Source organism: Arvicanthis niloticus, chromosome 23 (assembly GCF_011762505.2).
Source record: "Arvicanthis niloticus isolate mArvNil1 chromosome 23, mArvNil1.pat.X, whole genome shotgun sequence".
In the NCBI taxonomy this organism is placed as follows: domain Eukaryota; kingdom Metazoa; phylum Chordata; class Mammalia; order Rodentia; family Muridae; genus Arvicanthis; species Arvicanthis niloticus.
In genome coordinates this window covers 41,929,503-41,943,649 of record NC_133430.1, presented here as the reverse complement: position 1 = coordinate 41,943,649, position 14,147 = coordinate 41,929,503, and the positions used below count along the sequence as shown (strand labels likewise).

Below are 14,147 nucleotides of genomic sequence, written 5' to 3'. Positions count from 1 at the left end.
GTGACTGAGCACACAGCACTCACTACTCTCATCAATTCAACCAATTACGGGCTTCTGCAATCACCATTGCCCACTTGAAGATTCTCTGACCGAAGCTGACAGCAACACTGTTCTATGGGCACACACATAGTTATTTAGAAGGTACTTTGATGGGTGTATCATATCCATTTAGCAAAACAAGAACAGCGGTTTCTCCACTAGGGCCTCTGAACGCCTGACCAGGTTTACAGTATCAAATGTGAGTTTCTGCCTATGGAATGGCCTCAGATCCGGTAAGTATGTGGTTGGTTACTCCTGTAACAGACTTGTCACTATTGCCTCAGTGGGCTTATTTGTGGGCTAGTCAATAGTGTTATACACACATGCATACTACAGCTGAGCAAGACAATTGACAATTGTTCCCCAGCAACCTGCATAGCACGTTGTTGTAACTATGAGGTCTTATGGTTTGGTGGTGGTAGTGTACACCTTTGATCCTAGCACTTGGGAGGCAGAGGTGGTGGATCTCTGTGAGTTCGAGGCCAGCCTCTTACAGAGTGAGCTCTGGGACAGCCAGGTCTACGCAGAGAAACCCTGTCTTGAAAAGCAAAACAAAACAACAAAACAAAACAAAATAAAACAAACCAAAACCATTTAAAATATCATCAGCAGGGAAGAAGTTTCCAGCTTGATTTATTTTTCTCTGGCTGTGATCATAGACTTTTTTTTTTTAAAGTGTCTTATTGGCATATGTTAATACATAACAACATATATAGGTTGTTGACTCTGTTTCAGGTTTGGAGTACAATTTAGCATTGGTAGAAATTAAAGAAAATATGGTCTACTCTTATGATTATGCTGTGACTGAGGACACAAAATTTTAATTTTAAACAGAGATAAAGGGAAGAAAACAAGATTATCATTTGATGAGTTTTGATTCCCCTCTCCCCCCCAGGATAGACTGAGAACAAAGCTGAAGAGAGGAACTTGCTTGAGACTTCAAACAAATACAGCAGGCAAACTAGATATTCATGAGAGGAAGGCTCGTTCATTCAGTTTTGGTTTGCCCAGTGCAACCTCATCTTCAAACTCGCCTGCTGCAGTGCAATGGAGAAGTTACACACAACTGGAGAACTCCAGATTCACTGCAACTCAGTATGTTGAAGCAAGTCTAAGAGAAACCCAGTTCCTATTATTTTGCATGTAAATGAATATGTTCCTCCAGAATGTCAGGGTAGTCATGCCTGTTCTTTCTATCTATCTAACTATCTATCTATCTATCTATCCATCCATCTATCTATCATCTATCTATCTAATCTTCATCTCAAATGGTGCCCTCTCCTGGTCCCTCCTCACAAAGTCCCTCGACTTCTCTCCCCTCCCCTTCACCTCTTAGAGGAAAGACCCCCCTCCACAAATCTCTCCCCCCCCCCCCCATCCTGGTGCATCAAGTCTCTGCAGGATTAGGTGCATTCTTTCCCACTGAGACCAGACAAGGCAGCCCTCTGCTACATATGTGCTGGGGGCCTTGGACCAGTCTGTATATTTGGTTGGTGGCTCAGTCTCTGGGAGCTCCCAGAGGTCCAGCTTAGTTGACCCTGTTGATCTTCCTGTGGGGTTGCCATCCCCTTTAGGGCCTTTAATCCTCTCCCTAACTCTTCCATAGGGGTTCCTGACCTCTGTCCAATGTCTGGCTGTAAGCATCTGTGTCTGTCTCAGTTAGCTGCTTGGTAGAGCCTCTCAGAGGGCAACTATGCTAGGATCCTGTTTGCAAATACAATATGGCACTAGTAATAGTGTCAGGGATTGGCACCTGCCCATGGAATGGCATGCCTGTTCTTTTATATCGTGGGTGTTCTCCTTGTAATAATAATAATAATAATAATAATAATAATAATAATAATAATAAATATTTATGCTTTAAAAAATGTAAACCCTATGGACATCTTTTAAATTGTACAAGAGACTAGAATTTGTTTGATATGAACAGGCACTGATTTCTCTGTAGGGATCTTTTTTTTTTTTTTTTTTTTAAAGAGGTGTGGAAGGAAGCCTTTGAAGCTCAGGCCCAACCAAAGTTTCTTTGCCAGGAAAACCCTTCACTGTCAGAAAAAGCATGAGCTCTGCACCCAGAGAAAGTACAGAAAAAAACCTATTGTTTTGTTTTATTTTTTTTTTCAGTGTTGGTGGAGCCAAAGCCTTCCATGTTGGATCATCCTGTATGTGTAGTCCCTGGGCATGATCTTAGTGGTCTTGGGATGACCTTTTAATCTCCAGCACTGACCTGATGCCCAGAGCCATTGTGTAGTCAGAATCCTCCCTTGGGAGTTCACTAAATATCTCTAGTTGACATGAAATGACTAAGTCAGACTTCTGAGTTCTTCCTCCCACCCCACCTGCCTCTCTTCCATCATTCCCTGGCTGGGTAAAGTTGAAGCCAAATATCTTGGCGTCTCTCTCTCTCTCTCTCTCTCTCTCTCTCTCTCTCTCTCTCTCTCTCTCTTACACACACACCCCTGTCGGTTTGGCTGCACCTCTGTTATTGTCGGCCAAGTACTAAACCACTCTTATTCCTCTCTTGGATTTTCTAACTCATCTTTCTTTCCACCTTCTCCTTCCAGCCTAGTCTGCCACAACAGCTAGGTAAGCACTTTAAACTTACCTTGTTATGAATCAGGCCCTGTTATATTCAAGTCAAACCTGCGAATCATTTCCCACCAGGAGTAGAATTAGATCCAAATCCTTACATGGTTTATTGGTGGTATGTGATCTGAACCAACCTGTTCCCTCCACACTTCTTATTTACTAGCTCCTGGCATGTTCTGAATTTCTTAAGTAGGACAGCAAAGAGAGACAGATGGTGAACAAAATCTAAGCCTTTTGTTATAAAACTGATGCATGAATATAGCTTTAGGTCTTTGGCTAAGAGAGAGACAGCAGTGAAGGGAACAAGAAGCTAATATCCAAAGATGTATATTTAAAATATACATATAATGTTTTAAACACATACACACATGCATATAAAACCCCAACATTAAAAATAACCAGGATGGTATCTCTGAAACGATTCAGGAGAGGTGACTATGATCAAAACATGTTCTACAAAACTCTCAAAGAACTAATAAAAATTAAACATAAAAAAGAACCAGTATACATATTCTTTTATTCTGAAACAGAATCTTGATGTATAGCCTATGCTGGCTATATGAACATTCTTCCTCATCCTGCTGGGTATTGGGACCTTAGATATATACCATTGTGTCTGGATAATATGAAAAACCTGAAGGGACTGAACTATAAGAACAAATTAAAAATTATTTTCTGTAGAGAAATAGGAAACATAGTACCAACTGACAGGAAAAAATTATTGATTTTTCATATATATGTATGTATGTGAATATGCATGTACATATGTTTATTTACTACTTACTCTTATTTCCTAACACTCATCATGATGAATAATTTTTGGATCATATCCCTGCAATGAAGAAGATAATTATATGTATTTCATTGTTAGAAAGATGATTCCTGTGTGCTAGGGTCCGGTATGCCTTATCAACTGGCCTTTCTTTCTATAGCAGCATTCTGCAGACTTCTGGAAACCACACAACTCATTTGAAGGTTAAATTAAGGCATGGATTATTAATCTCTCTTCTGCTGACATCAGTGCATCAATGATACAGTCATTGCCAAAGATGATCTCATAGGTTTGAGGACAAAGGGAACAGTGCTCTGTAAATGCATATGTCTTGGACCATTCTTGTTTCCTCTGAAAGGAGCTGTCTGTCAAGGTGAAAGAGGGGAGTTTTAATTCACTGTTACTCTCTGTGCTTAAAAGTCACGTTTTCATGAATAGCTGCTAACAAAACGAGACACTGATTAAATATTAAAGATGACTTTAATTCTATCTTAAAGCACCTCACAATGTCAGCTTGTTCAAATCAAACATCTTCGAACCTTGTTGAGATTTACCTTTGAGCAGAACTTTTCCCCCTAGGGGAGGCATCTGGATTTATTTCGATCTTTGTTCCTGAAATCCAAATTGATGCTTGCATCAAGAATAAGCAGGAAACACAACTCTTTATAAGCTTTCTTTATATTCTGCCAATGTGAAGGAAATACATTTCCCACCCACAAATGTTTTGTATGTCAAACCTTTGGCTTTTCTGTAGGTTTTTGCTTGGTTTCTTCTGTAAAAATCTTAGGCTGAATTCTCTCAGGAGTTTGTAGTCACACCAGAAGAGGACATTGAATCCCTTTATAGATGGTTGTGAGCCACCATGTGGTTGCTGAGAATTGAATTCAGGACCTCTGGAAGAGCAGTCTGTGCTCCTAACCACTGAGCCATCTCTTCAGCCCCTCTCTTAGGGGTTTGTGACCTCTAAAAGTTAATATCACCATTCTAGAAGGTTCCACCCTTTCAAAGATATCTACTGTTTTTACTACAGTGTTCACTTCTCTTTTGGTAATTTCACCCCACCTTTTGGTACTGACTTTAGTATGTAGAATGAGAGGCCAAAGATCCAGCTGTATCCATGTCAGTGGGTCTGTCCATTCTCTGGACAAGAAGGACCAGCATCCAAAACAAATTTATTACCTGAGTGGTTGGGTAAGACCCACTTCTGAGACTTGGGAAGGAACATAATGAAGGTGCGATATTTTACTGGACTTGAAACCACAATGACAGAATCTTACCAATGTTGTGGTTACCTTAAGCCAGTGGTTCTCAACCTGAGGGTTGTGACACCTCTGGGAGTCTAATGCCCCTTTCCCTGGTGTTGTTTAAAGACCATCAGAAAACACAAATATTCACATTATGCTTCATAGCAGTTGCAAAATCACAGTTATGAAGAAGCAACAAAAAATAATTTCATGGTTGAGGGTCACCACAGCGTGAGGATCTAAAGGGTCACAGCATTGGGAAGGTTGAGAACCACTGTCTTAGGCACACTGAAAGCAAAGCCAGCAGTCCAGAGTATAAATTCTTTGCGATAATGTTTGAGCTTCTGGGTTCAATTATATCTGATTTTAAGTTATGTGAAAGAGTTAATTTTTCCCCTTGTTTTTGCTGAAAGCTACTTGAATTGGGTTTGTAGACACTTGAAAATAAAAACCAGGATAATTCCCTACAAGGCTTTTATTCTTATTAATGAACACAGAGCTATATTATAAGTAATAGCAAATACAGAGTGTTTTATTCTTAGTAACCAAAGTCTTATCATATGTATCAGATAGATACATATTACTTGTTTCTATAAACATTTATAAAGGTTAGACTTACTCTGCTTTAAGCACACACTGATCTCCACATTATCCAGTATCATTCTCTTTAGAGGGACTTGGAGATCTTATAGTCTGTCCCAGGGAGAGGAGATGGTGGCCTGAACATGGAGCACTCATCCAGGGTGATTATGGCAGTAGTTGTTACTGACCTAAAGTTCGTAGTTGGTAGTGAACAAATATGTCAGCAAGAAAAGAGGACGGAGACAGGGAGGATGGAAGATGCACACAAGGGAAACTCCCATGATAAAGAGGCCAAGTCAATAGGCTATGGCATCATTCTTATATTGGAAATACTTTGTAGCCTTCAAGAATTATATTTCAAATGTTTATATTTACAGAGGATTCTTAGTTTGTTTCCTAGTAAGAAGAGCACAGTGGTTTATGGGAGTGTGGTTACATTTTAAGAACAAAACAGACACATAAATATTACAGACACATATATATTAACATAGCATTCTCAAAAGATACATTTGAAAACACAAAGTACAATTGTCTGTTTTAGGTGGGATTGCAGTGACTTTTCTTTTGCTTGCCTGTGTCTTTTTTTTTTTTTTTTTTTTTTTTTTTTTTTTTTTTTTTTGGCAATGAATATGAGTTGTTTGAGTAAAAACCAGATGCAGAAGGCACACTCTGAGAGCAAACATGATTGGGACTGGGGCCAGGTGGGCCAGGCATTTTTATGTCAAATATATGTAGGATAAAGATCTGGGAATCATGAAAAACATTCTAACTCTCAGAAATAATAATAATAATAATAATAATAATAATAATAATAATAATAATAATAATACAACTCAGCATAGGGGGATGAATCCTAGAAGAGAAGGCAGGACCAGGGTACTTGATATTGGAAGACCATTCTTTTAGCTTTCTTCTGGCAGTAATTTCCAGGTCAGGTTCATATACAGGTATTTCTTCAACAGTAACATTGTAACTTTTCCAAATACAAGCATCCCATGAACAAACCAATCTTTTAGAAATGTGTTGGTGGTGTTGGTCAATGAATGCAGGCTGGTGACACACTTCAGCTTCTTAATTGCTGATGTAGCAAATTACCCCATATTTGGTGCAGAGAGGTGTGCAAATTCATTATCGTTGTTTGTGGTTCATGAATCTGATATGCACCTTCCTGGGATAAAATCAAGGTGTCAGCAGAACTGTGTCCTTTCTGGAGGCACCAGGGCACTGTCTGTTTAGTTAGTGGCCTTATCTAGAGGCCACCCACTGTTCTGGCCTTATGGCTCCATTTCAAAGCATTATGGGTTGGAGTCTTCCCACACGTTCATTTGTTGCATTATTATCCCCTTCCATTTATTTTTTAAATTAAATTATAGTCATTTATTTAGTATTTGTTTCTTTACCATGGGCCATAACACATGTGGAGGACAGAGGACTTGTGGGAGTTGGGTTTCCTTCATTATGTGGGTCCTGGGGATTGGATTCAGGCCATCAGGCCTGGCAGCAGGTACTTTTATCCCCTGAGTTGCACCTTCTCCAACTCTTCTCCTTCTAAGGTTTCTTAGGACTCATCTAATAATTTGGGATAATCTCTATTTTGGCATCTCATTGGCAGCTTAGAACCTTCATTCTTGTCTGCCACGTAGTTCATATCCACAGATTCGAGGGGTTAGGGCGTAGGTATATAATTGGAGCTGGTTTTTTTTCTTCTTCCATCCACCTTCTCTGTCCTTTTGCTTCCACCTTTCAACCCACTAACGCTGGATAAAAGAGAGGAAAGGAAAGTCAGGGGTTGGAAAAGGGGTTACGTTATCATCAGACCACTTCCTGCTGCATTTCCTTGGGGGCAAGTTTGGTCTTCGTTGTCAGGATATCTAATTTCTTTTTCTTCTTGTGTCTTTTTGTGCATGTGACTACTTAAGAAACTGCAACTAATAACAACCAACAACAACCATCTATCTACCCAGCTTCTTGGCGCCCCAGAATTTATAGACCCTCTAAAAGTTCCCAGAATTCCAAACATCACATAATCACAGAAACTCTCTACAGCTGGCAAAATCACACCCCTGCTAGAGCGTGAGGTAAATCATAGTCAGCTGCTGTGGACAGTCTGTAGCAGCCCCATATCCCACACCCAGGATTAAAATGAAATCGTACTCTGATAATATTTCTGTGTTTTGAAAAGAAACCAAAATTCTAAAATTGTCACTACATATTGTAGCATTATCATGCTTCCCATGGACACCATCCACATAGCTGCTAGAAAAAGCTGTCTGGCACTCACTGGGCGAGACCACTGCCAGGGTTCAAGCCTTCCTGAGCCTCCTAATCAGCTCTTGAACTGTCACAGCAGTGCTGTCGCTGTCTGAATGACTCTTGGTCAGTTTCATCCCAGCACTGTGAGCTCGCAGTAGACACTAGGAAAGCTCTGAAGTGCTAGAAACGTCTGCATCCATTTTCTTTCTATGCTCAGCTCTTGTTCCTTGGCTGAGGTTGACTCTTCTGCCTCATTCACCTGGTTGATATGTGGCTCATTGTCCTGCATCCTCATTGGTAACTTCTTCCTGTCTCCTACTTTCCTTGGCTACTTCTTCCTCTCCTGAGTCTATTTGCACTGTCAAGAAGGACTTGATCATGATTTTCTTCTCCAGTCTTTCTCCTTAAGTGATCTCACCCATTGGTATAATGATAACTATCTGATCGTTAACAAGTCTATATCTTCAGATACAATTTTTTAAATCTGATCATTATTGCTTTTACATCTCTAGATATAATTTATTATAGTTCCAACCAAACCTGCTCCTGTGCTTATATATACAAATATTGGTCAGAGCTCTTTAATTGGGTGCCTTGATGGATCGTAAACATCTAAGATGGAGCTGTGTTAGGACAAATGTCCTTTTGATTATCCTTAACCCAAGTCTTTGCAGTCATTAATTTGTCGAGTTTTCCTTAGTCTACACAGCAATAAGGGAGAGGGGCTGTTTTCTAGCTTTTAAATTTGTATGCCAGACTCTGCCCTTAGCTTCATTATTCATAACTTCCTCATGGAGCAGATATGTTCCTCTCTTCCATTTTATACAAGAAGAGATTGAGGCCCAGAAAGGTTAAGTGGACTGTCTAAGCAGTTAAGTGCTCCAGCCAGGACTTGAATTTTGTAGCCTGACTTCACTTACCCTTGCCTACTAGACTAAACAGCTAAAAGGTCTCAGGCTTGCTTCTAATGACCCCCTCAGACCAGGCTGTCCGGGGAAACCCCTCCACACGCCTCTAGCCTTCCTCACTTACTTCCATTTGATAGTGAACTTATGACATTTCAATCCTGTTTGCTTCTTCTTCTCCCTCTGGGGAATGGGCATCCATGGAAACATTTCTGTTTTCTCAGCACCTCATGCTGAGCCAGGGAGGCATAGTTGCTCATTAAAAACCATTTTGGTCAGACCTCCTAGATGCTCCTGTTATATGTGTGTGTGTTATATATCACTCATGCTTCTGTAGCAGAGCCTTTCCTTTGAACCTTCTCCTCCTGCCCAGGGCATCAGTTTGGCCTTTGCGTCACTTTCAGGTCCAACAGCATCTTTTTTTTTTTTTTTTTTTTTTTTTTTTTTTTTTTTTATTGCACAAACCACTGGCCATTTCCTCATCTGACAGCACCTGGAATTCTCCTTTAAGGAACTTCCTCTAACTTGCAATGGGCAAGGGGGCTATTCTCCCAGTTGCCTTCTCTCTAGCAGGAAGCCACTGTATTTCTAACCTTTGCTCTGGAGGCAGAGTCAATATTTAGTTTTGTGCCTGCCCTATCTGCACATTCTTTCTGCGGTGATCTGGAGTCCGTGAGGAATGGCGTGACCTCAGGCGTGAACAGCTGCTCTGAGTGCCCGAGGCTCTGTCCATTAGAGAGCAAGGGCCTCAAGAGTGGCAGGGGAATCTTTCTGCTTGGTTGCTTCCGTTTTCACACATTTTAACGCAAGTCAGCACCTCTACAAGTTGCCTTTAGTCTTATGGGGGGCCCAGCAGAGGGTGGGAAAGTTCCAGGTGGAGCGACAGTGTAAAGGTGATTAAGAGGAAATAGTGGCATCAGAGTAGGTAGACCTTGTTTCAAGCTTTAGCTTTACTCAAACCCTAGATTTTTAGTTTTGACCTCAGTGAGTACTTGCATCTGTTTTTTTCTTCTTGGCATTAGAGTGAGCCCAGTGTGCTTATAAAATGGAGTTATCTGGCACAGATTTAACACTTGATACAATGTTTTTTTTTTTTTTTTTTTTTTTTTTTTTTTTTTTTTTTTTTTTTTTAAGAAACACATTTAGGGCATACCATAGCACCATGTCATATATATATATATATCCCTATAAATTGATGTCCATAGAGAGAAAATGAATAGATTCATCTTCATCCTGCCCCTTTAGGCCCATGTGAATTTTTAATTGTATTAATTATTATTAGGGTACCCAAAGAATCTTCCCGTAGCTGTGGTCCAAATCATGGCACTGTGGCACCAAATTCACTCACAGGAAAGATGCCAATAAAGGCTAACCACTTTCTCTCTACCCTCCCTTTATTATTAAGTAACATTTGGCTTGAAGTCTATTGATCTTTGTGGAAGACTGTATTTATTTTTACTCTTCTGGCTTATTCTGTGGAGCAAGCGACTCCAGACTCCTCTTTGTTAAATGTCTTGCTTTCTGACCTCACCACTGGATTGTAACTCCTTCCTGGGTTTTGACCTGTAAGTGGACAAAGGTCTTATGAGCTGTTTGTTGCACATTTGTATCTCTAGAGACAACCCAGTAAAATCTGGAGGAAACCTTATTTTTATCCTCCGTCTGTTATTAGTTAGCTGTGTGTTGCTCTAATAAAATCTTCACCTCCTAAAGGTTCTAAACTCCCCAGTTGTACCACCCTAGAGACCAAGCCACGTGGGCCTCCACGGGAACACTGGAAATCTAAGCCATAGCTGTCTTCAAAAGTCTTAATAAAGTTATTGGGGCACAGTACAGCTAATGCCCGTGCCAGACAAATAGAAATGAATTCCAGCTTGTGTTTGAATGTCAAAACTTAATTATCTAGTGTTTGATATATTTTTAAAAGTACTTAAAAATCAATCTGTCACTTCTTTGCAAAGACTCAAAAAATCAACACACTATTAACTTGACCTTCCTTCAAAAACATGCTGGCAAAAAGATTAGACTACATTCTTCATTAAGACCACAATTTAAACGTTTTGGGGTGACTGTCAGTCTTCTTTTAACAGTTCAATACCCAGGCAAGAAAAGCTAACACACGTGCTCTGTATTCACTGTGAATTTTATGGAAGGAATGGATGTGATGACGCTGAAATTATTTTTGATATAAACACTAAAGAGGTGAGGGAGACTTGTATATTCTATAGTTCCCACAAATGACCTTGGTTATGCCTAGCTCTGTGCCAGGTACTATAGCAAGATACTATGTAATTCTTCATTTGGTGAAGAATATTTATTAAGATAACTCCAAACACCAAACACCATGGGCCCTTGATGATGGCTTGTGGATTCTTTGAGGCCTTTTAGACAATGATTCCCATGTGCCATCACACACACACACACACACACACACAGACACACACACAGACACACACACACACACGTCATCACCTATGGAACTTTTAACTGTGACGCACAGTGCTGGCGGCAGACTTTCAGATGAAGCTGTAAAGCAAGGCTTGGAGATGTCAGTCATTGTCGTTAAGTTGAGAGTGTAGGTCTTAGAGCAGAAGAGGCAGCCACTCAGCAGGCAAACAAAACACCTGATGTGTTATTCAGTCAGAACTGGGGTGTGGTTCCTTTCCAGCTTTAAATCAAATATCTGAACTAAGTATTGGTGTGCTTATCTGCTTAACTCTGGAAATTCCACGTAACGCCCCTTTACAAAATGTAGTTAGCACTAATGTCAGTGTTCCTCAGCAGGGCATGCTGGTCTTGGACACTGCCATACTTTCCTTCCTCCATATGGAAACTTCCTGTTTGAGAGAGGACCTTGCAGAAATATACTCCAGTTTCTTCTTCTATAAAATGGCGAAGGCAATAACTAACTGCCGGAAGTGTTACACAGATTTAATAAATTCATCATTATGAGGGCTAAATCAAGTGATAATAGACAGGTACCCCAAGACAGCAATGGTTTAAACTAGTTAGAAGCTTATCTGTCTCTTAGATAAGGCCAGTCCACAGGTAGCTTAACCTTTGGGCTTAGTGTTGGTTTTGTGTATGCTTGTGCACGATAACATTTGTGTATGAATGTGCGCTTTTGTGGAGGCCAGAGTTCAGCCCAGGTGTTGACTCCCAGGTGCTGTTCATAGTATTTTGAAGCAGTCTTGGAACCCACTGAGTAAGGTAGACTGGTCAGCCGGTGAGTCCCAGGGATCACTTGGCTCTGTCTGTCCAGTGCTGGAACAACAAATGCATGCCAACATGAATGGCTTTTTCACATGGGTTCCGGGACTTGAACTCTGGTCCTTGCGCTTGCCCGGCAGCACTGAGTCATGTCTCTAGTCTCATGGTGTTACTTTCTGTCTGGCTGTTTCACTCTCGACACATCTCTAAGCTGCCCATAAAATGTGTACTTTCATTGCATTGTGTCCCCTAGTTAAACAGTCCCATCCTGATGGAGGTGCTTAGATGTTGTCCTTATTCTGGCCCAGCCATGAGCCTAGTTACAAGTCAGTGTTTCCACTGCTAAGTAAGAAGCAGAAAACAGGCAGCAGGCAGCAGCTGGGATTCTCTGGCACAGTAATCTAGGAGTCTGGCATATGATGCTCTCCGTTGCCACCTCGGAGCTTCCCCCTTTCACCTCTTCACGGCTGTTTATACCTGGGGTGGGTCCCCATATGTGGGTCACGGGGTGCTAAGTCTTGAAAACAGAGCTTGGCAGTAAGAGAGGAAGGATGCCTGTGGCCAGTTTTTTGTTAAGTTGTGATTATGGAGGAAAATCTTGGCATCGTATGGTGTGTTGTACACAGAGTGCTCACTGTGGACACAAACTGCTGTATTAGCATTCAAACTTAAGTAGCTAATTATATTCTCAGCATTTAAAAATGTGGAAAACAAACACTTTCCAAGATTACTTCAGAAACTAGTTAGCAGCATTTAGACCCATTATAATGAATGTACAAAAAAGGGAAGAGCTTCCCCAGCGCCTCGAGGGGTGTGTGATTGCAGAGCTCCTGCGAGCACACTGTGTGTTCTCTGGGGAAACCTCACGGTCAGCCTCTACTGGGACCATCCTTCAATGCTTTTGCTTGTTTTCTGCCCCGCATCTTTTGAGGCAATAATCCAGATACATCTCACTTTTCACCTGGGATGAGTTGTCATCTCCCTACTTGACGATAAAGTCCTGGAAGAATTATCCGGAAGATGTTTGGGGCCTATACACAATTGATATTTTTGCCCTCCCCCCCCCCCCCTAGGAAAAAGATGTGGATCTCACAGGAATGGAAATGGATTAGAACATTTAGAAATGGTTATGGTCGAGATGGTATAAGACCATGTCTTTTCTATGTGGGCAGTGGCTATTGCTGCTTCAGTCCTGACTATCTCTGGTAAGCTGTGTGTAAAATATATGTTCTCAATAAGTGAGCTCTTAAATTAATTGCCAGGGATGGTGGATGATATGCCTTAGCATCCCACGTGGAAAAGACACAGGTTTCAATGGGCTGAGAAGTTCTGGCTTCCAAGAATGGAGACATTAGGTAGTGAAAGGTATTGGCTTTCTCTGTGGCTAAAAAGAAGTTTGACCAAATTAATGCTTCAATGAAAGGAATACATGTTCTGTGTTTGAATGAGTCTCACAGAAGACATAGTGTTTTGTCCTCAGTGCCAGCTCAGTGAAGGGCTTAGGCAATTGCCCATGAAGGTCTAGTTTCTTGTTCGTTTGTTTTTGAGTCAAGGTCTCTTATAGCCCAGGTTGGCCTTAAACATGCCTTATAGTAGAGGGTGACCCTAAGCTCCCGAGCCTCCTGTCTCCATTGGCTGAGAGCTGGCATTGCAGGCATGAACCACCATACCTGGATTGATCAGATTCAGGACTTGATTTGTGCTAGGCAAGTGGTTTGTCAGATGTGCTGTATCTCAAGACTTTGTTGTATACTTCACTCATGGACTCTCCCAGTGGAGTAGACTCCAGAGGCCATTCATTCTGGGTTCTCCCTGGGTCCTTGTACCATCTCTGCAACACCCCTGACAAGTGAAAGTTTGGTCTCTATACATCCCAATGATCAGACAGATCTCAGTTAGTTCTGAAGCACATTACTTCATCCTATGCGTTGGGAAAGGAAAACACATGACCAGGAGAATGAAAGAATGTAAAAATCAGGCCTGAGCTAGGTCACCTGGAAGGCCAACATCTTAGTTCTGAAGAGGAAGGCCGTGAAAGAGGAATGATTTTGGTGTCCTGGTTGCATGTGAATTGTACCAAATCTCTGGGCAGTGTCACTTGGGAAGAGGCCGTTCTCACCCTAGAGCTAGGGAGCCTCAAAGACCTTTTTTGAATGGATATTAAGGGGGCCTCTACAAGGCTTTGTGCATTTTTCCCCTAGTGGGAGAAGGTTCAAAGCTTTCATCTGTTTCAAAAGGTGTCCTCAGCCCTGTAGCTGGGAGTTAATGTTGTGGGTTCCTCTAAAATCGAGCTTGCTTGCTTGCTGTCCGTCTCTGTCTGTCTTTCTTATTATGTATACAGAATTATAAAATCCTGGTTTTCTTTCTTTTGTACTTACAGATAATAGACTAATTAGACACCCGGTAACAGTTTCTCAGCTGTAATTATGTGACTCCTCTTGCACAGAGAGGAGAATCTAAAAGCTGAGCAGCAGTGGTGTTTCATCCCACGGACTTCACAGTTTTCGGGGTTCAGGGAGTAACCTCACAGGCATTGCTTCTGCCTTCAGGACTTAC

The 14,147-nt window shown here is 41.3% G+C and overlaps 1 protein-coding gene across 3 annotated transcripts in view; it reads left to right on the top strand.

The window, feature by feature from the left end:
• The window catches only part of Syt16 (synaptotagmin 16), a 233,571-nt gene that overhangs the window by 70,260 nt on the left and 149,164 nt on the right, over window positions 1-14,147 (top strand). The window lies entirely within an intron of this gene.